The sequence below is a fragment of the Chiloscyllium plagiosum genome, unplaced genomic scaffold, assembly GCF_037043375.1.
Source record: "Chiloscyllium plagiosum isolate Xiang-an unplaced genomic scaffold, Cpla_swu_hap1 HiC_scaffold_51, whole genome shotgun sequence".
Classification (NCBI taxonomy): Eukaryota; Metazoa; Chordata; class Chondrichthyes; order Orectolobiformes; family Hemiscylliidae; genus Chiloscyllium; species Chiloscyllium plagiosum.
The window spans coordinates 39,579,060-39,600,589 of NW_028270189.1; the positions used below are offsets into that span (position 1 = coordinate 39,579,060).

Genomic DNA, 21,530 nt, shown 5'->3' on the forward strand with positions numbered 1-21,530 from the left:
ATTTTGAATTCAAGCTTCCTTGATGTCCTTTCCTAAAACTGTTTGTTTTGAAAAGAACTCTCCGACCCAAAGAACAATGTGGATAATGGAGAGGCAGTATGTGATTGCTATGGTCGGGAGTGGCAATCTCTGCACTGCTGTGTGGGGTTTTCATGAGGGGTCTGTACGTTATCTTACCATAACTGCCTGCCCACCAGCAACTTACTTTCACTTTCTTGTACTCTGAATGAAGCAAAATCATGGTCACATATCGTATCAAACATACTTTTTCGAGACCGCCTTAGATTTGGAAGGCACGGTTTTCCATCTCCATCGCAGTTTAGGCTGTCACGTTTACCAGGCTTGCAATTGAATAGGCACGTTTAGTCACTGAAATCAGCATTTGTCTGCGTGTACAATTGTGTGCCAGCTGCTGGAATGGCTGAAGGATCTGGATTCAGTATTACAGCACTTATTGAGCTGTTTTTTTTTAAAAAAAACTGCTCACACTGCAGAAGGATGACTGCATGAGTTGGTGATTTTTTTTGTCAAACTTACATAACTGGTTTGCAAGAAGTCAGAGCACAGGTAGGGGGAGAGGCAGAGAATGTCGGGGAGATGGAATTTTTCCTTGCAGTATAGACCAGAGAGGTCAATGGGAGGTAAAACGATCAGGACCGGGCTGATTAAGGGGAAACGTTTCACTGAAGAGATTGGGATGTTTTAAAGCAATGGCTTTTCCAGCAACTCTGTTTTTCTTCTGATTTACAGCATTCGCATTTCTTTCGGGTTTTATTTGGATGCTTTCTGTTGTTCTAGTTAAATAAGAGCTTCAATCAGTAGGAACAAAGCAAGCATTAGGGAAGCAAATTTAGTGCGATTGCTGTGGTCTGGTCTGCAAAGGTGTTTGTTGCACTGCTGTCACATGCTTTCAAGAGGAAGCCCCAGAACAATCTAAACAACAGCTCTCCAGCAATTTCCTTTCACGTCTTTGAATTCTGAATCAAGGATCATTTATACACAAACTGGAGCAAACTTATTTTCTGCAACTGTCCCTGGAGAAATTAGATTTCCCGGTTCTTCACAGTATACGCAGCTGAAATTAGTCATGAAAGATAACATTTTAAGCTAGGTCTTGAATGCACAATTGGCTGATGGCTGGTATAAAATTGATGGATGCTCAGGCATTCAGTATTATATTCTTTGATCAACTGTATTTATTAAGTAGATCAACTTCCAGAGGAAGTGGGATAATGGAAAACAGTAGGTTTTTTTCTTTAAAACTTTCATAGGGGCTTTGAAAGACATCACAGGCAGAATGAGGGGAGCAGAGGATATAGGAATCCTAATTGTTCAATATATTTATTCTTTATTCAGAGTTCAGCTATCGAAATGTTCGAATACAAATTGAGATCTGAATATTGAATGGGCAAGCAATTTCCAATGACCACTTTTGAAGGTTTTGTATTGATGCAACTATTTTTTAAGCAACAAAATCTCTAATCTCTCAGAAAAATGCAAACATTATAGACATATTAAAGCAACTTTGTTAATGTGACTGCCGTAGGTCGGTGTTTGTTGCATGACTGTGGCATTACTCAGACAGAAGCCCCTCCATAGAACTTACAGGAAGTGGCACTAGTTTTCTTTCACATTGTTGTGTTCCAGATGAACCTTAATTAAGCCAGACATTGGACTAAAACTTTCTTTGTGATCACTACATTCATTACTGGAATCTCTTCTGTCTTGGAAGTCTCACAGTGTCCATATCGGCAATTAGTGTTACAACACAAATTAAGTGATTTTTAACAAACACGTGAAAAATTCAACCATTGAAAAAGCTCTGAAGATGGAGGATTTCGGCATTATAAACTTGTTTGTTGGATCTTTACATTGAAACTCCAATTTAACAGTTTAATCAACCTGCCACATCCCATACAAACTGGGATGAGTTAGATATTCAACATGAAAATGTCTCATTAATTGTAACTTTAAATATACATTCCTGCCTACCCTGAAAACCTTTCGCCATCTCTTTCTCAACAATAAACTGTTTATGTTTGCCTTTAAAATATTCCAAAAATCTGCTTTACTAACGTGCCAGAGTTTCCACATTTTGAGAGAAAACAAATCATCTGGATGTGTTTTAAATGGGCAACCACTGACATTTGGACAGCAACCCTTCATTCTCGTCTCTTCTGTAAGAGGAAACATCTTGTTTCAATTAATTTGCCTCTTCCTCTCCTAACCACAAACTGACAAAAAGCCCAGACTATCCGAATTCCCTTTGTATGACAAGTCATTCTGTAAGTAGTATCCTGGTAAGCATTTTCCGAATTGCCTCCAACGTATTTACTTCCTTCCATAATCAGGGTGACCGATAAGAATTAGAGGATTCAAGATACAAGCTGAACAGTGCTCTCTACTTTTGTGTTTAAATTCCCCCATGATAAAAGGAAAACATTTATTCACTGTCCTAATTACGTACTGCTAGCACTTTGTGATTCAGGTAATGTTACACTCTGATCACACTGCATCTCAGAGCTATGGAATCTCTCTCTATCAAAACAAAATGCTTTTCTTCCAGTCAAAATGGACAACTTCACTTTTATCCACGTAAAGCTCTATTTGTCAGGCCTTTGACTACTCACTTAACCTATATTTCTCTATAGCGCCCCAATGTCCTCTGAAGTTATTTTTTAGCCTTTCTTTGTCATGTCAGCTTTATATTAATTCCTTCGTGAGTCATGGACTGTGAGTCAATAATTTGAAGATTTGAGGAGATACAGATTTGTTTTAAATAGCTGCTCAAGTTATATTATCCTAACCATTCTGAACTCTGGTTAATTCTCAGTTCCAAACAAACACCGAAGTAATGAACATTCATGTAAAAAAGGCTGAACCCCTGAATATAATTAGAGTATACCAAAATAACAATAGGATTCTTGTCAGCACCCCTCTCTCTCTCTGTCACTGTCTCTCTCACACACATACACACACACACACCATGGATAAGGGAAATCATGAAATGTAAGATGTCTGTAAGGCAAATGGATACTGTAAACTTCCACTGTACTATGTCAACCTTTTAGCAAAACAACAATGGTTGACTCAGACCCGTGGCCTGTGCCTCTTGCTTGATGTGGGAGCTTAGGAACGTGGCTGACGCTCCAGACTCTTACACTTGTAAGAAGTGTGTCCAGCTGCAGCTCTTGTTTGACCGCATGACGACTCTGGAGCTGCGGATGGACTCAATGTGGAGCATCTGTAATGCTGAGGATGCCGTGGATAGCACGTTTAGTGAGCTGGTCACAACACAGTTTAGAATTGCTGAGGGAGACAGTGAATGGGTGACCAAAAGACAGAAAAAGAGTAAGAAGACAGTGCAAGTGTCCCCGGCCGTCATCTCCCTCCAAAACAGGTGTACCGTTTTGCATGCTGTTGGGGGAGATTACTTACCAGGGGAGGTCAGCAGTTGCATGGTTCATTGCATCGTGGCAGACACTGCTGTTCAGAAGGGCGGTAAAACGACTCGTAGGACCATTGTCACAGGGAATTGTCTTGTGAAGGGAGTAAGGTAGGCGGTTCTGTGCTGGAATGGGACTTCTGGATGGTATGTTGCCTAACAGGTGCTCAGGTCAGGTATGCCACCGATCAGCTGCAGATCGTTCTAAAAGGGGAGGGTGAACAGCCAGTTGTATTGGTGCCTATGGACACCAACGATACAAGTAGAAAATTAGATGAGGAACTCAAAGAAGAATTCAGGGAGCTAGGAGAGAAGTTAAAGAGGAGGACCTCAAAGGTAGTGATCTCGGGATTACTACCAGTGCCACGTGCTAGCCAGCGTAGAAATAAAAAAAGACAGGTTGAACACATGGCTTGAGAGATGGTGTAGAATGGAGGGTCTCAATTTGTTGGACATTGGGACCGGTTCTGGGGCAGGTGGGACTATTAGAAAATAGACGGTCTACATCTAAATCAGACTGGAACCAATGTCCTTAGTGGGTTTTTTGCTACTGCATTTGGGAATATTTAAACTAATGTGGCAGGAGACTGGGAACCAGAAGAGAAAATAAGTAGGCAGTGATGTGGAGACCGGAGACTGTAAGAATTATGAAGATTTCATTCATAAGGGGAAGAGTAGACAGAAAGTAGATGAGCACAAAAAAAACTGGGAGCCTAAGATGCGTCTACTTTAATTCAAGGAGTATAGTGTGAAAGGCAGATGAACTTAGGGCTTGGATTGGTGCCTGGGAGTATCATGTCATTGAAATCACAGAGACTTGGTTGAAGTAAGGGCATGAAGATTGGCAATTAAACATCCCTGAATATAGACGCTTCAGACAGGACAGGGAGGGAAGTAAAAGGGAGGGGTGGAGTTGCATTGCTGGTCAAGGACGATATCACGGCTGTGCTAAAGGAGCACACTATGGAGGTCTTGGTTAGTGAGGCATTATGGGTGGAGCAGAGAAATTAGAAGAGTGCAGTTATACTGTTGGGGCTGTATTACAGGCCTCCCAACAGTGAGCATGTGGTAGAAGAACAAATAGGTAAACAGATTTTGGAAATATGTCGAGGCAACAGGGTAGTGGTGATGAGAGATTTTAATTTTCCCAACATTGACTGGGATATACTTAGCGTCAGAGGTCTGGATGGGGTGGAATTTGTAAGAAATGTCCAGGAGAGTTTTCTACTGCAGTATGTCAATAGTCCGACGAGGGAAGGGTCATATTGGACCTGGTACTGGGGAACAAGCCAGGACAGGTGGTAGAAGTTGCGGTGGGGGATTTCTTTGGGAACAGTGACCACAATTCTGTAAGTTTTAGAATACTCATGGATAAAGAAGAGAGTGGTCCTAAGGGAAGAGTACTAAACTGAGCCAAGACCAATTATATCAAAATTCGGCAGAAGCTCGGAAATGTGGAATGGACACAGCTATTTGAAGGGAAGACCACATTTGAGACGTGGGATGCTTTGAAAGGTAGGTTAAGGATAGTGCAGGATAGGCATGTCCCGTTGAAGGCAAAGGATATGAAGTGCAACATTCATGAACCGTGAATGACAGGAGAAATTCTACGACTAGCCAAGTGTAAAAAGGAAGCACACATAAGGTCTAGGCAGCTAAGAACAGAACGACCCCTGGAAGCATATCGGAAAAGTAGGACGAGTCTTAAACGAGGAATCAAGCGGGCTTAAACGGGTTATGAAATAACTTTCGCGAGCAGAATTAAGGAGTATCACAAAGCATTTTATTCTTATACAAGAAGCAAGAGGGTAACTAGAGAAAGGATTGGTCCACTAAAGCTGTGTGTCGAACCTGAGAGAATGGGTGAGATTCTGAATGATTACTTTGTATCAGTGTTCACTGAGGAGAGGAACATGATGAATGTTGAGATTAGAGATAGAAGTTTGATTAGTCTTGATCATGCTGACATAAGTAGCGAAGATGTGTTGGGTAGGCTAGTGGTTGTTAAGGTGGACAAATCCCCAGGACCGGATGGGATCTATCCCAATTTGCTGAGGGAGGTGAGAGGGGAAATAGCTGGGGCCCTGACAGATATCTTTGTGGAATCCTTAAATAAAGGTGAGGTGCCGGAGGATTGGAGGGTAGCTTATGTTTTCCCCCTGTACAAAAAGGGTAGTAGGAATATTCTGGGTAACCAAAGACAAGTGTGCATGACGTCATTGGTGGGAAAGTTGATGGAGAAGGTACTGAGCGATAGGATCTACTTATATTTAGAAAAGAATGGGTTTACAGTGATAGACAAAATGGTTTTGTGCAGGGGGGAGATCGTGCCTTACCAACTTAATTGAGCTCTTTGAGGAAGTGAGCAATTTGCTAGATGAAAGAAGGGCTGTACATGTCATATACATGGACTTTAGTAAGGCATTTGATAAGATTCCCCATGGTAGACTAATGGAGAAATTGAAGTCATATGGTGTGCAGGGTATTCTAGCTAGGTGGATAAAGAACAGGTTGAGAAACAGGAGACAGAGAGGAGTATTTGAAGGTAGTTTCTCCAAATGGTGAAAGGTGACCAGTGGTGATCCACAGGGGTCAGTGTTGGGGCAACTGTTGTTTGTAATATAAATAATTGATCTGGAAGAGGATACTGTTGGTATGATCAGCAAGATTGCAGATGACACGAAGATTGTTGGAGTAGCAGAAAGCATAAGGGACTGTCAGAGAATGCAGGAGGATATAGAGGGACTGGAGATTTGGGCGGAAAGTGGCAGATGGTTTTCAATCCAGACAAATGTAAGGTAATGCATGTAGGCAAGACTAATTCTCGAGCGAATTATACAATGAACGGAAGAGCCTTGAGAAAAGTTGTTGGGCAGAGAGATCTGGGAGTGCAGGTCGATTATATCCTGAAGGTTGCTGCACAGATGGATAGAGTAGTCAAGAAGGAATATGGTTTGCTTGCCTTCATTGGACGGCGTATTGAGTATACGAGCTGGCAAATCATGTTTACATTGTGCAGGAGATTGAGGGGGGGGGGGGGGGGCGGGCGGGGGCGGGGGGGGGGACCTGATTGAGCTTTACAAAATCGTGAAGGGTATTGACAGGGTGGAGAGAGACAAGCTTTTTCCCAGAGTGAAGGATTCAATAACGAGAGGTAACGCTTTCAAGGTGAGAGGTGGAAAGATTAAGGGGGATACACGCGGCAAGTACTTCACACAGAGGGTGGTGTCCGTTTGGAAGGCGCTGCCAGCAGAGGTGGTAGAGGCAGGCACGGTAGATTCATTTAAGATGCGTGTGGACAGATGTAGTAGATGGAGAGCAGAGGGATACAGATGCTTAGGAATTGAACGACAGGTTTAGACAGTACATTTGGATCGGCTCAGACTTGGAGGCCGAAAGGCCTGTTCCTGGGCTGTAAATTTCCTTTGTTCTTTTTTGTTAACTTATACATTCCTTTTCATGTTGTATTTATTAGAAGGTGAGAGGTTGGGAAGTGCTTTTGCCAAAAAGGACCGGAATGTCCTTGGTCACGCATCACGAACAGAATTCATGCAGGGCATCCATTAACCAGGAGAGGAAATGAAATGTCAGCCTTCATTACAAAATGAATCATGTGTAGGAGTTGTGGAGTGTTGTTGAGGCAGTATTTCGGCTATTGTGGACAGACTTTCTGACCATTATAAATCAATGGTCTCCTTGTCACAGAGGCAGTGCAAAGCTGTTTTATCAGAATAATCTCTGAGATGATGGTAACATGAAGAGAGTGTGAAGGAATGGACTTCCATATGAAAAGAGTGTGATTGTGGCTGTCCTCGCTCTAACTACCATCCTTGATAGTGTCGGGCTTGGTATCCTCACTTTGCACGCGGGAATTGAGGGTGCAATTCTCTGCGGCAGAAAACCATAGAGTTTTGGAGCAGAAAGATGTGAAGCTCCAGTCCTCGGAGTTGTTGTTGGAATTTTCAGCGGAGCTGGGAAGAAGGTTTCCAGCCTTTTCCTCCCCTTCCTCGATGACATTCTCAGCGCTGCTGAAGCTCATGTGAAACGCTGCGGTCCTGTGAGTGTTATGAATTGAATTAGTTTCAATCAATAGTTTCCCTTCCGATTGTTGGGGTTTGAGAACACAAGACCCAGGACCCATCAAGTGCAGGACAAAGTATTTGACGAGATTCCACCAAGGGACTGCACGAAACAATATATAGGAGAAAGAGGCTGACAACCTGAGAGCTGCATTCATAAAGTTCATCTAGCCCGTATATTGCTCGGACAGCTGTTCCTCATATCGATATGCAGGACACTGAGTATCACTGATCCCGGGAGTTGGAAATGGGATCATATGACCGTCTGCAGCACTGGTTACTTCCTTGTGTGAAGTACTTCCTGATGGAACATATGTAAAAGTCTATTGCTCATTGAGAAATACGTACAAAATAGTAGCCCAGAGCAGTATTTCTGTTGTGTTTCTGGTGCACTGTACTTATTCTGTGCTTCCTGAAGATTAAGTGAGTGCTTCTATGATCGTATTGTGGGCAGTAATCTGCGTTGTAACTTCAATAACGCGCGTGTGAAGCCCAGGTCCACCAATGTCTTTTTTGTATTTCTCTTATCATGTGCAATTACAACACAGTGAAGAATCAATTAATATTGGAAGATGACGCACAGAGGCGTGCGAAAGGCCGAGATTTTAGTGATATTTATGCAATGATTAGAGATTGCCTTGATTCGGGAAATAAGGATGTAAAATGTGTTTTGTGTCGAGATAACGAACAGTGAGAAAAGAAGTCAGTAGCAGGTGTAGTTGACAAGCCCACTCGCAGTAACCAGAGTGAGAAATAAGACGTACAAGAAAGAGTACTGTGTGTGAGTGCTAAAAGATGGCAGGAATCATGGGTGATCTTAATTTCCCCTCTCCCACTCTCGGTTCTATTGTAAAGAATGTTTGGAGAACAATAATCAATAAAATTTGTATGGTCCATAGAACAAGACAAGCCATATCTTGGTCATCGATTACTTTACAAGCGGCTTAGTTTCCGTCTTTTCTTGGAAACCACCTGAACCACACTTTTACTGGGTTTCTTTCCATATTAATATTAGTCTGTCTTTTGATTATTCCTAACAAAGTGCATGACCTCACACTCACAACATGAAACTGTAAGATTTTACCACTCACTCATACTATCATTATCTTTTTGCAGTTTTGCACGTCCTCATCAAAATAAGCCCGCTCACTGATTGCGTATCGGCAGCAGAACTGGACACATTTCACTCTGCCACTTCCTTCAAGTCATTCAGACAGATAAATCATTGAAGCCCGATGACAGACCATTCTGGATTTCACTAATTATATGTTTTCAACTTGAAAACTGTTCAATAATCCCGATTCGGTGACTTCTTGTGAGTAGACAGTGGACAGTTAATGCTGATTTATTACCCAGCACCGTGAACCCTCTCAGTGTGCAATGATATGGCTCCTAATTGAGTATTTGACAGAAATTCGAAAGGACGATACCGAACAGCTCCCTTGATCAGCTCCACTGGTCATGTTAGCAAAGAAATCTGGCAAATTGGCAAGTGTGATTTTCCTTTCAATAAATACTGTTGACTCAGTTTGACTGCAAACATCTCCTCCTAACGTTGTGTTTTACTCATTTTAAATGGTGTCTAGCATTTTCCAAATGACAGCAAAGACATTAGAGCAGATAGCAGCAATTTAGTCCATCAAGTCAGCGACAGCTGTCAATGATATCTCGGCTTATTTGTATAATCCTCAACTCAACTTTTTGCCTTATCTCCGTGGCCCTTGATTGCGGGCTGACTAAATAACTGTCTATCTCAGCCTTGAATGTACTCATTCTTGACAGACTTCTGTTGGATCCATTTCCACAGACTTGCTATCCTCTGAAAGAGAGAATATTTTCCTCACGTCAGTCTCACATGTTTGACCCCATCCGCTGTGATAAGGCCCACTGGTCCCACATCTTCCCAGGTGTAAATCACAGCAGAATAAACACCCGAAGCTCGGTCTTAACTCTGCAGAGCCAGCTGTGAGTATTTGAAACATTTTCATATCTTGACCTCAGATGACACAAACAGACATGAATTGCACATTAGATTTGCCAAAAGCGAAACTTCTTCAAGATCACATAGAATCATAGAGTCATAGAGATGCACAGCATGGAAACAGACACTTTGGTCCAACTCGTCCATGCCGACCAGATATCCCAACCCAATCTAGTCACACCTGCCAGCACCTGGCCCACATCCCTCCAACCCTTTCTATTCATTTCCCCATCCAAATGCCTCTTAAGTGTTGCAATTGTACCGGCCTCCACCACATCCTCTGGCAGCTCATTCCATACACGTACCACCCTCTGCGTGAAAACATTGCTCCATAGGTCTCTTTTATATCTTTCACCCCTAACCCTAAACCTATGCCCTCTAGTTCTGGACTCCCCGACCCCAGGAAAAAGTTTTTGTCTATTAATCCTATCCATGCCCCTCATAATTTTGTAAATCTCGAGAAGGTCACCCCTCAGCCTCCGACGCAGCCGGGAAAATAGCCCCAGCCTGATCAGCCTCTCCCTGCAGCTCAGATCCTCCAACCCTGGTAACATCCTTGTGAATCTATCCTGAACCCTTTCAATCTTCACAACATCTTTCCGATAGGAAGGTAAACAAAATTGCACGCAATATTCCAACATTGGCTTAAGCAATGTCCTTTACAGCCGCAACATGACCTCCCAACTCCTGTACTCAGGACTCTGACCAATAAAGGAAAGCAGACCAGACGCCTTGTTCACTATTCTACCTACCTGCGACTCCACTTTCAAGGAGCTACGAACGTGCATTCGAAGGTCTCCTTGTTCAGCAACACTCCCAAGGATCTTACCATTAATGGCATAAGTCCTGCTAAGATTTGCTTTCCTATAATGCAGCACCTCGCATTTATCTCAATTAAATTCCTGCTGTCACTTCTCAGCCCATTGACCCATCTGGTCGAGATCCTGTTGTAATCGAGCTGGCGATGAAAGGACTGGACCAATACAACAAAGTTTTTATTTTCTCGATCCATTACTATGTTTATTAATCTCTCTGCACATGTAAATGGATCCTTCCCATCCACTTTAATGGATTAAATTCCCTCCAGTGTGGTCCCTCGGCCCTACCAGTCCACAATGACCCTCTGAAGAGTAACCCACCCAGACTGATTTCCCTGTGAGTAATGCACCAAACACTATGGGCAATTTACCACGGCAAATTCACCTGACGAACACATGTTTGGACTGTGGAAGGAAACCCAGGCAGACAGGGGGCGAATATGCAAACAGCACACAGACAGTGGCCCGACGTTGGAAGCAAACTTGGGACCATGGTGATGCGAGGCAGCAGTGCTAACTGTTAAGCCACAATTATCTCTCATCAACGCGTGTAATTCAACTGGATCACCCAGCATCCTACTCCGTTCTGAACCATGAGAGGGGGACAGCGAATGCTGGGGTCAGGCTGCGGACAGAGCAAGCCAAATACTGGTGTTTCAGGTTGGAAACATTCATTTCATGAGATGTATTAAGCACAGGAGTTAAATGTGTAGCCGTGTCCGAGTGGGAAAGATGATGGGTTAGAAATCCATTGGGACTACCCCACGCGGTTTCGAATTCTGCCGACTACGTTTTCAATGATTCCAAAAGGACGATTTCGGGCTCAAACTTGAAAAAAGAACAAGCTCAACAAACAATGTCCTTTATAGCCGCAACATGACGTCCCAACACTTGTACTCAGTACTCTGAACAATAAAGGAAAGCATACCATACGCCTTGTTCACTATTCTACCTACATGAAAATTGAGTTGTTCGATTTGATTTTGTAACCTCGAGTTCTTAATCAGAACTGTGCCACGATCAAAACCTTGACCGTTTCTCTTCCCACGGATACTGCTGGACACATCGAGTTTCTGCAGTATCCTCTGAATGTACTGTGCAAAAGTGCAACTTTTCATTCGATTCCGTTAATCACAGTCCTCCATGTCCTGACCCTGGACGGTGGCAAGTTTTCTTCCTGTTCGTCAAAGCGCCCATCCCCACCGCTCCCTCCCACATCATTATCAACAGCCGCAGGAAATCTCTGGTTCACCTTCTTCGCTCCAAAGTGAAACTTACCAGCCTCTGTACTCTCTCCTCATGAAGGGAATTTTCATACCCGGACATGGCGGAAGACAGAGGATAGTGAAGAGGTTTGGGGGAAATATTGACATTTGAGAGCGGAACAATTTAAGGAAGCAAACATGGAAACCAGTCTCCAGCTTTGTGGATCTTCAGAAACTTTTTGGGAAGTGGAATCGGAGGGGAATGAGCAAGGGTGAACTGTCGGACTGAGCAGAAACTGTCAAGACAACTTCCCCCTCTTTAAGTGGACGGGACATTAACTCTGATGTTCTCGGGACATGAACTGATCTGAGACATTGAAAGATTTCTCGTTTTTGTATATGAGGACTCCAGGACATTGAAAAAGCTCGGGCCAGACAAACACTGAGAGGCTGGAACCCAGACTGTCCCGATTGTGGGAGAGAGGCTTCCCAGTGGCATGGGTACGTCTGCAGTGAGTGGGATCAGACTGTTCCTAGGTCTTAATAATGAGCGTCCCAGGCTTTATTTTGGAAAAATACTTCTGATAGAGGACAGTGTCATTCTGGGAAGGCAGACTGAAGTTGAGATTCAGTAACCGCCTACTTTGGAGGATCGTGTGATGTGCTGGATAGCACGTGACAGCGCATTAGTCTGCTGAATGAAAGATAGCTGATTCAAGAGCCCCCAGGGCGACAGCGATTGCTGCCCTTAATACATCTGTTTGCTTTGCTGCACTGTTTCGGTTTCTAATGAGGTCAACAGATATTCTCCAATTAGAAACACTATCGTGTGATTAACCACAATGACATTTCCGCATTGCTGTCAAGATTAATGTCAAGAACTGTGACTTGTGGGAATCTGAAACCAAAAAAGAAACTGCTGCAGAAACGAGCCAATTTGGGAGGACCTGTGGGAGAAAACACAGCGCTGATGACGTTCTGAAACATTGCCTCTTATTGTCTCTCCAGAAATGCTGCTAGACCTGATGAGGTTTTCTTGCAAGTTCTGTTTTTATTTTAACTGAATGCCCATTCCATCCGTCAGGTTGATGCAGCCAGCCTCACCACGCACCGAAATTTTACACGTTTGGAAGCTGCGAAATGTTTGGATTCAAACAAACCCAATAATGATTTACTCTTCCTCAGCTCCACAAGGAAAGAGACCTGGGAAGTGAATTGCACAGTGTCGTCCTGTCGTCCTGGAGGAGTGGTTAAGGCAATGGAATTGAAATTCCTATGGCTTTCACCATGCAGCCTCGAATCCTACTGATGGTGATGGAGAAATGCCAATAATTGAGAAGAGAAATTGCTCCCTGACATCGACTGGAAGAGTCAGCTTAAAAACAAAAACGGGCAAATTGGGCATGGTGGGAATCTGCAACCCACTGCCTGTCAGGGTGCAGCAAGCAGAAATTTCTAGAGAAATTTGAGACGCATTGAGGTGTACACTTCTACCACCAACTGCGTTTGAAGCTGTGAGCCAACTGTTGGAAAATGAGACGAGAACAGTCAGGGACTTGTGTTCGACTGGTGCAAACTTGTTCAGCTGAAGTGCATTTTCTGTGCTGCACAAATCTTTGACATGCTGCGGTGAGGTGGTCGGAGAAACTGGCAGATGTGAAGCACGTTAAACTGGTCTCATCCTGACATCTCTCCTGCTCTCGGGGGATTTGTCTGTCTGTCCACCTGTGTGGATGAAAATGAGGATGATTTCCTCAGGGCGATTACCATAGAGTGTGACCACGTCAAAGTTCAGTCCTATGATTATGTCATTTAAAGCACAGGGAGTATCTCATTGAAATTTACCCTGGAAACATCAGAACCTGTAAGGTTAAGTGCCTCATGCTGGAAACTGGGACTAGAGTAGGTGAATATCCGGTCTCCCGCACTGCAGATAGGCGGAAAGGCCTTTTCCACGCTGAAAGGAATGGAAGAAAGAACGAAATTGATGTGCAGCTAAAATGATCACAAAAGAAAAAATAAGAGGGGATTCATTAAGGAAAAATGCAGCGCCATATTTCAATTTCCCTGGACGTCTAGTGGTTCGGATTCAGTACTCTTACTGCTGTGGCAATGGGAGATTTACTCTGACCGGTTATCTTGTTGACAGCCTTCCCAAAGCAGGGAATGTTGTATGGTGCTGGCAATTGATGGAGTTTTGTCACAAACAGTATTCAGACTAGCGTAAAACAAATAAGTGCGAATCGTTGAAATCTGAATCCAGAACAGGAATTGACAGACAAATTCAGCCGGCCTGACAGCATCCGTGGAGAAAAAGAGATTTAATGTTTCATATCGACAGAATCAGGTTACCTGTGCATTTTATTGTTTTAATTCCAGGGTAATTGCCAGTTTCACTTCACGAAACAGCATACATATCAGAATCTCTCATTAGCTGACATGCGTCATCTGTAAAATGAAAAATGTCATATCGGCTGTAATGCTGTTGCTGTTCTCCTGAGTTGGTGAAAGTATGGCCTTACTCATTACCTTTATCTTCTCCTTTCTGTCCATGAGCAACAACGTTGAATGGAGAGCTTCTGTTTTCAGTGTCTACCTTCGTATGCTTATCTATTTGTCTCCCTTTGTCTCTCTATACCATCTCACTCTCGTCTACATTCTCCCACTCTCTGTCTGTCAATATCCCTCAATTTCTATTCCTTCTCTTGGAAAAGTCTGAAATTCGGTGACAGATTGAGAGTATACCTGTTTCGTGGCTTTCTCCGCCTCCCCCCCAACCCGCTCCCCCCACCCCACACCCCCCACCCCGGCCAGAGTGTGTAGAACTGGGCTCACAGTCTCCAGGTAATATCTCTGTCACGTAGGTCTGAGGTGAGGTGACGTTTCTTCACTCAAAATACGATCATTTACAATTGTAATTAGAATTCCTAACCGACCAGAAGAAAAGCAGTTTCTCTCCAATTATAGGATTTCAATGACATCATTGCAGTTTGCCTAAAATTAATGAATGGTGACAGCAGACAATGAGAGCTGTCATCTCGCAATGGATGCGTTATTGCCACTACATTTCCTGGCAAGTCTGCAGTGTCTCCTGCCTCACTTCATTATTTAAAAAAGACTTGCTGTGACAGCGAGAGATTAAAAGTAGAAGCGATGGAGAGATCATTGTTGAGCAGTGTACAGAATCTCGGTGTTGGGTTAGCAGGATTGAACATTGACTAATGGGCCTACAGCAGGCGGCAGGGCTTGGTCTCACCAAATAACAACGGGCTGAGCTCAAACACAAGAAGCATGCTGAGCCCTCACTGTCGCGATATTGGATCAACAACACGGCTTTTGCAATAAGTTTATGCAATGGACTTTCAATGTACGGAACATTTCAGAGCATTTGACACCATACTCGCCTGGTTATTACCAGATGCTTTAACTGACAAAGCCACATACGGTGATCTTCAAATCCATATGTGCATTTAATTAACTATTTGATCACAGTAACTCGGACTTCCTTGCAGTAATAAAGCTGCTCGATGAGAATATATATCAACCTGCACTTATGCAGGAAAGAACAGGTCACAGCTGGTCTTCCTTCAGTGAAAATGCACCGAAAGGGGCAATCTCTTCTTGCTTTGCTTTCAAACTATTGCCTTCCCCTCTGTAATCTGACAGGGTAAAGGGGAAACGTTCATCCTCTCGGGGCCGATAAAATGCGTGAATATGCACAGAGGGAATCTCATACCAAAAGATCAGGGTAATTGTGTTGAATTTACCAGGAGTGGTGCGTGAGTCGGTGTGAACAGTGGGTAGTAAGGGCTAACCCATTAGCACTTACATTGAGCCTTGCACCAACAGCATCAAACCCTCTTCTTGCCTCACGTCTCCTGGTCATCATTGACTTTCAGTTTATCCTACTCCCCCTTCGAAACTTCTCACTTGTTCCCGAATACTTTCGGGTTTCCTCTTCGAAAGTGCAGCCGTTTGAAACAAATTTCTGGAGTATGCACGTCACTCTTTGGGATCAGCTTCACTGCCCATCCATAATTACTCCAGAGCTTGAGATGGTAAGTTACTTGACAGAATCGTGGAAGTACTCAGCACAGAGATGCATCCGTGATTTCGCGAGGGAGGGAGTTCCGAGAATTAAAACAAACGACATTGAAGGAACAGTGAGATAGTTTCAGCTGAGAAAGGCGAGATCCTTAGAGGCGATTTGCGGTGACAGGTGTCTCGTGTATCTGCCGCAATGATCCTTCCAGTTGGATGCGATCAATCACTGGATTGATTCTGGCAGATCCGGGTCTGTGCTCTGTGTGGAAGCAGGAAATAGTTTTCATTCAGATAAACCAAAAGAAGAGAAATAAATCTTTATTTCCTGAATGCGAATTGGATCCAAGTCTGTGCGATTCAAACTCAGACTCTGAAGCAGGGACTCCACTGATGCTGACAATAACCCTTGACCTAACCTGTACAAACTTTTGTGCCTATTTCCTTTCTCCCCACATTTTGAAGCACCAGTCCTTGCCGTGAGTGGTGAAGGAGCTAACTACTCCCTCGCAGAAACACATTTGGGGCCAGAGACCCGCAGCGGGTATGACTTTGCTCCGAACAGACCGGGTTTGCTGTGTGGGACTGAAACTGTGTTCAATCACACACAGACGCGGTGTATCAGCTGTGGATGTGAAGAAGGTTGGGGCGGATTCAGACCCATTCTGGGAAAGAGACTAGATCCGGAATTCAGGGGAGCTTAGTGTCACAGACAGAAGGCTGGAGAATTGGGTTGGGAACAGAAGATGGGAGTGAGTTCCTGGATCAACCAGCTCTCTGTTCTATGGGCGTTTGAATTCCCCGTTCGACCAGATCACATCTCAGCCACGCGAAAACCTCACTATCCTGCCCCACCCCACCCCTGTTACTGACAATAAACTGTTCATTACGTAAACCCACGTGCACGCAACAGCATCATTTTTCGAGTGAATTGAGGGAAGTGTCGGGAATGTTCCGTTCGGTTTCATTCAGAGCATTCTAAATCAGTTACTTTTGTTTCAGCACTATTTGACATGGAGCCGTCACTCTCAATCCCCCGAGCATGTGGCCATTTGCATTCCATGGCTCTGGATATTTTGGTTGGTGCATGGTTGGAATGGAACCTCACGTTTTGAAAGGGACATTGTTTATCGTATATTCGGCTGAACTGATAAACGTGTCTCTGGCACCTCCGGTACAGTGGAAACAATTGTCACTCAGAAACCAACACATGATCAAAAACAGTGGTAACAATGTGTCAACAAAATCTGCAACAGCGAGCGAATGCGCTCTTGTGTGGGGTTGCAACATTGCAAATTGAATGGAGAGCTGTGAACCTATTAACAGATAAAAGTGCCCCTACATGAAACTGCATTTGCAAGACTTCTCCACTCACTCATTCTATCGATACCTGTTTGCAAAATTCCACATCCTTATCACAATATGCTCCCCCACCTATTGTGTACCGCAGCATTTCACTCTGCCACTTCCTCCAAGTCATTCAGTCAGATAAAACATTAAATCCGATGACTGACCAGTCTGGATTTCACTAAAACTATCTTTCCAACTTGAAAACTGCTCATTAATCTTGATTCGGTGATTTCTGTTAAATAGACAATGGACAGACAATGCTGCTTTATGACCCAACACCGAGAACTCCTTTATTGTGCAACGGAATTTTATATAGCCCCTTATTGATTGCTTGCTAAAATTTAAATGAACTTTACTGAGCATCGTCCTTCACCAAGTCTGCAGGTCATGCTACCAAAGAAATCTCTTAAATTGTCATCGTGTGTTTTTCCTTACAAAAATGATGTTGACTCAGTTTGACTGTCATCGTCTCTTCTAAACTTGCTGCTTTTCTTAATTTGCAATGGTGGTTCACATTTTCGAAATGACAGCAAAGACATTTGAGCAGATGGAAGCAATTTAACCCATCAAGTCAGCGACAAGTTTCAATGAGATCACGGCTGATTTGGTTAATCCTCAAATCCCCTTTCGGCCTCATCTCTGTGGCCCTCGATTCCCGAAGTGACCAAATGCCTGTCTTTCTCAGCCTTGCATGTATGCAGCCTTGACAACACTCTGTTGCAAACAACTTCACAGATTTGCTACCCTCTGAAAGAGAAAATATCATCCACACCTAAGTATTACGTAATTGGCCCCTTCCGCTGTGATGAGGCCTTCTGGTGCCACATTATCCAAGGTGTATATCAGAGCAGAAAAAACCCTCAAGGTCGGTCTGCACTATCCAGTGCCAGCTCTGAGTGTTTGCAGCATTGTCTTTTTTGACTTTTGAATGAACAAATAGACCTGAATCTTCTTAAAAAACACTTCAGTGACTGTAATTTCGCTGGCAGTGTCGTGCGCTAGAAAGTCAAGTGCTTGATCACAAATACATCACTCTCAAAATGTTACCTCTGTTTCTCTTTCCACAGTTACCGCTGCGCCCGTCGGTTTTCTGCAGCATTCTGTGAATTTACTGTGTACAAGTGCTGCATTTCATTAAATTCCTTCAATCACAGTCCTCTGGACACTGACCCTGTTCAGTGACAATACTTCCTCCTGATCGTCAATGTGCCAATCCCCACCGCTCCCTCCCCCATCAAGATAAACAGCTGCACAACATCTTCAATTAACTCTCTTGGCTCCAAAGAAAACCTCGGGAATCTCTCCAAATGCCAGGAAATCTCGACCCTGGACATGGTGCAAGGCAGAGGAGTGTTAAAGAGATTTTGGGAAAATATCAATTGGTAGGTGGAAAAAAATGTAAAAGAGGCAAAGCATATAACCCAGTCTCCAACATTGTGAATCTTCAGAAACTCTGTGAGAAGTGAAATTCAAGGAGAATGAAGAAGGGTGAACTGCCCAAATGAGCAGAGACAGTCAAGACCACTACCCCTTCTTTAAGAGGACAGACCATTAACTTTGATGATTCTCGTTCCCCTACATGACAAATACAAACCTCATCGAGACTCCGGGACAATGAAAAAACTCGGGACTGCACAAGGGACAAGAAGGCTTGAAGGGAGGTGGCCCCAGTTGGAGTAGAGTTGGTGCTCAGTGACATGGGTGTGTCTGTCGTGGATGGGATAAGACTGTTCCATCATGAATGTTCCAGACTTTATTTTAGAAAAAACAAAACTGATAAGAGGACACTTCTCGGTCTGGGAAGGACAGACTGAAATCCGTCACAGCCTGCTTTAGATGTTCGGGCAAGGTTTTAGGTTGGTAATTTCAGCGTATTAGACCGTTAAATGAAAGGCTGGTGGTTCAAGACCTCGAAAGGCGACAGCGATCGTTGTTGTTAAAGCAACTGTTTTCTCTGCTGCAGGGTTTCTTGTTTCTAATGGGGGCAGGGAAATGTTCCTCAAACGGAAAATTTCCGTGTGAAGAACCACAAAGAACTTTCTGCAATGGTTTAAAAGTTAATGTAATGAACTGTGGCCTCCGGGAATCTGAAACAAAATCAGAAACTGCTGACAAAACTATCTGGTTTGGCAGTACCTGTGGGAGATTATTGAGTTCTGATTAAGTTGTTAAATATTGTCCACGATTCTCTCTGCATGGATGCTGCCAGACCTGCTGAGTTTTGTCGTGGAAAAAGTATAGAGATTCACCAGGAGACGTAGAGAGTTCTTCAAGAAGTCGGTCTGTTATTTGCAAACGAAAAACCGTGACACCGCGAAAGCAGATTCTCGAATGCTCTTGAACGTCATTGTCCATGGTTTTTTATATATTTTTCCCATGCTTTGTTTGCTTATCAGCATGTCTAAATATATTAATCAAAGCACCTCACACTCGCTACACAATAAACCAGTGATGTCAGTTCCCATCATCTCTTTAATTGTTCATTCTACTTAACGTTATTCTCATGTGACGATTAGATATTTAATGTCAGCTTTCGCAACAATGGTCTTTCATTCCAGACCCTACTTCATATTTTCCCGATGCCATAATTTGTTATTTATTGTCAATAATCTCAATCAGGCTGACTCTATTAACTAATAATTTGATACTTAATGTCATGCCCCAAATATTTATGTTCCCAATCGAGTCATAATGATACTTAACAGGAAGCCTAACTTTACTAACTGTAATCTAATCTCACCATCGAGACCTTTCAGCGTCAACCTTTCTTTGCTAATTGGTGTGAGAGAATTCCACTATTCTTATCTCATCCTGTATTCTACAGACCCCTTGCAACACATCGCCAGTGGGGTTCATGCTTTAAGCCTTCCCTTGCTTTCATGCTTTAAACCCTTCCCTTACTTTCATGCTCTTTATTTTCCATAGTAACATTTTGTCATTCTGACGAATGGCAGTTATTCCTGGCACTGGATATACTGACGGTGAAGGGTCAGTGATCAGAGCGGACTGTCCCTGTAGTTCTGTTCCCGAATCTCCACCTCCCGCTCTGTTAGTAACCTCTCAGTCTCCTGGGAATTGCATTGTTCCCAATTTTGCCGTATTCCAGGCCTTTAACCTTGGCTGAGCAGACAGTCGATGGTCTGAGGAATATCATTCCCAAACGTCTCATGTCCGAGGTAATAACAATTAATAACGATGTCTGTGCATCCTCCTCTGATCTGTGAAAATCATTGTTGCGCACTGTAGGAACATTTATTGACCGAAATTAAGGAGGTTTTGAACCAGATCAAACTCCTATTAATTAAGAAGATGGTCTAGATCCCTTTTACTTTTCTCCTGAAGGCAAATGTACGGCAATGCAATTCAATTGGTGAAACTTCCAGGCTTGAACCGAAACACAATTTACTTCGCAATATCGTTGTAACACAAACAAAATACAAAGTGTGGACTAACCCAACTCTATTGGAAAACTGAACGAAATGAAACATCATTTAACTACGAAACAGTCAATGTTCGAATATAGTAACATTGCATAAACCATACAAAACTGGTCTTCCTGCTACCGGAATGATATTGTGAAACGTGAACGGATGAGGAAAGGTTATAATGTGATGTTTGTAATTCTTAAGCTTCCAAATGGTTTTGAGGTGCGAATGTATTTTAACCTTGAAGAAATTTGACGCATTTAAACCTCCTTCCTGTCCACGATAGAAGCTGTTGAATCTGTTCCGAATTTCCAGCGGCTTCTGTAATTATTTAAGGTTTCTGACGATAGCAATCTCTCACTTTTCCAACAAAACAAAACGAACCTTATGTTGCGAACAATATTCAAATAAGCAATGGGCAGCAGAGAGGAAAGCTTTCGAGCAACACTGCCCGGATTGTCACGGCAATTAACAGGAACCATCGCCATATTAACCCTAAAGCAACCTGACAAATCTATTTCGCCACAGAATGCAACGTTGGTGCTCAAGACCTTTCCTTACAAAACCACAGGGAAAGCCACGACACTGCGATGGCTGGGAATCGAACCCAGGTCAACTGTTTGGAAGGCAGCTATGCTCACCACTACACCACCACCGCGCTAGCCGATAAACTGCCCCTTTTCCCAAATGGACATAACAAGGCATAATCGTAACCAATTGATCTGGGGCTGAAAGCAAAACAAGAAATTGCTTGTAAAACGTCAACAGGTCTGAAAACACCAGAATCAGAAGCCTTCAGCCCTTACGAACAATCACTGGATCCAAAAGGTTCACTCCCCACAAATGCTGCCGGACCTGCTGAGTTTCCCAGCAATTTTTGTGCTGTCTCTCAGATCTGCAACATCTGCAGTTCTTTGTCAGATAGAAAACAAACGTTGACCCATTGAAGAGGATATTTGATCAGGTGATTGTCCTCTTCATCCACAGATATAGATGGGATGGAGTATAGGATCATAAAATTCTTACAGTGTAGAAACAGGCTATTCGGCTCATCATGCATCCCACCAAGTCTCACCCTCTACACTATTCCTGTAACCCCACATTTCTCATGGCTAACCATATAACCAACGCTCACCTGGACACTGTTGACTATTGAGTGTTGCAAATCCACCCTGACCTGCGCATC

The 21,530-nt window shown here is 43.4% G+C and overlaps 1 non-coding gene across 1 annotated transcript; it reads right to left on the reverse strand.

Moving 5' to 3' along the window:
- Positions 1 to 20,930: 20,930 nt before the first annotated feature.
- trnag-ucc (transfer RNA glycine (anticodon UCC)) lies at positions 20,931 to 21,002 on the reverse strand. Its single transcript has one exon. It is a non-coding gene; the product is annotated as a tRNA-Gly (tRNA).
- Between the last annotated feature and the right edge of the window lie 528 nt (positions 21,003 to 21,530).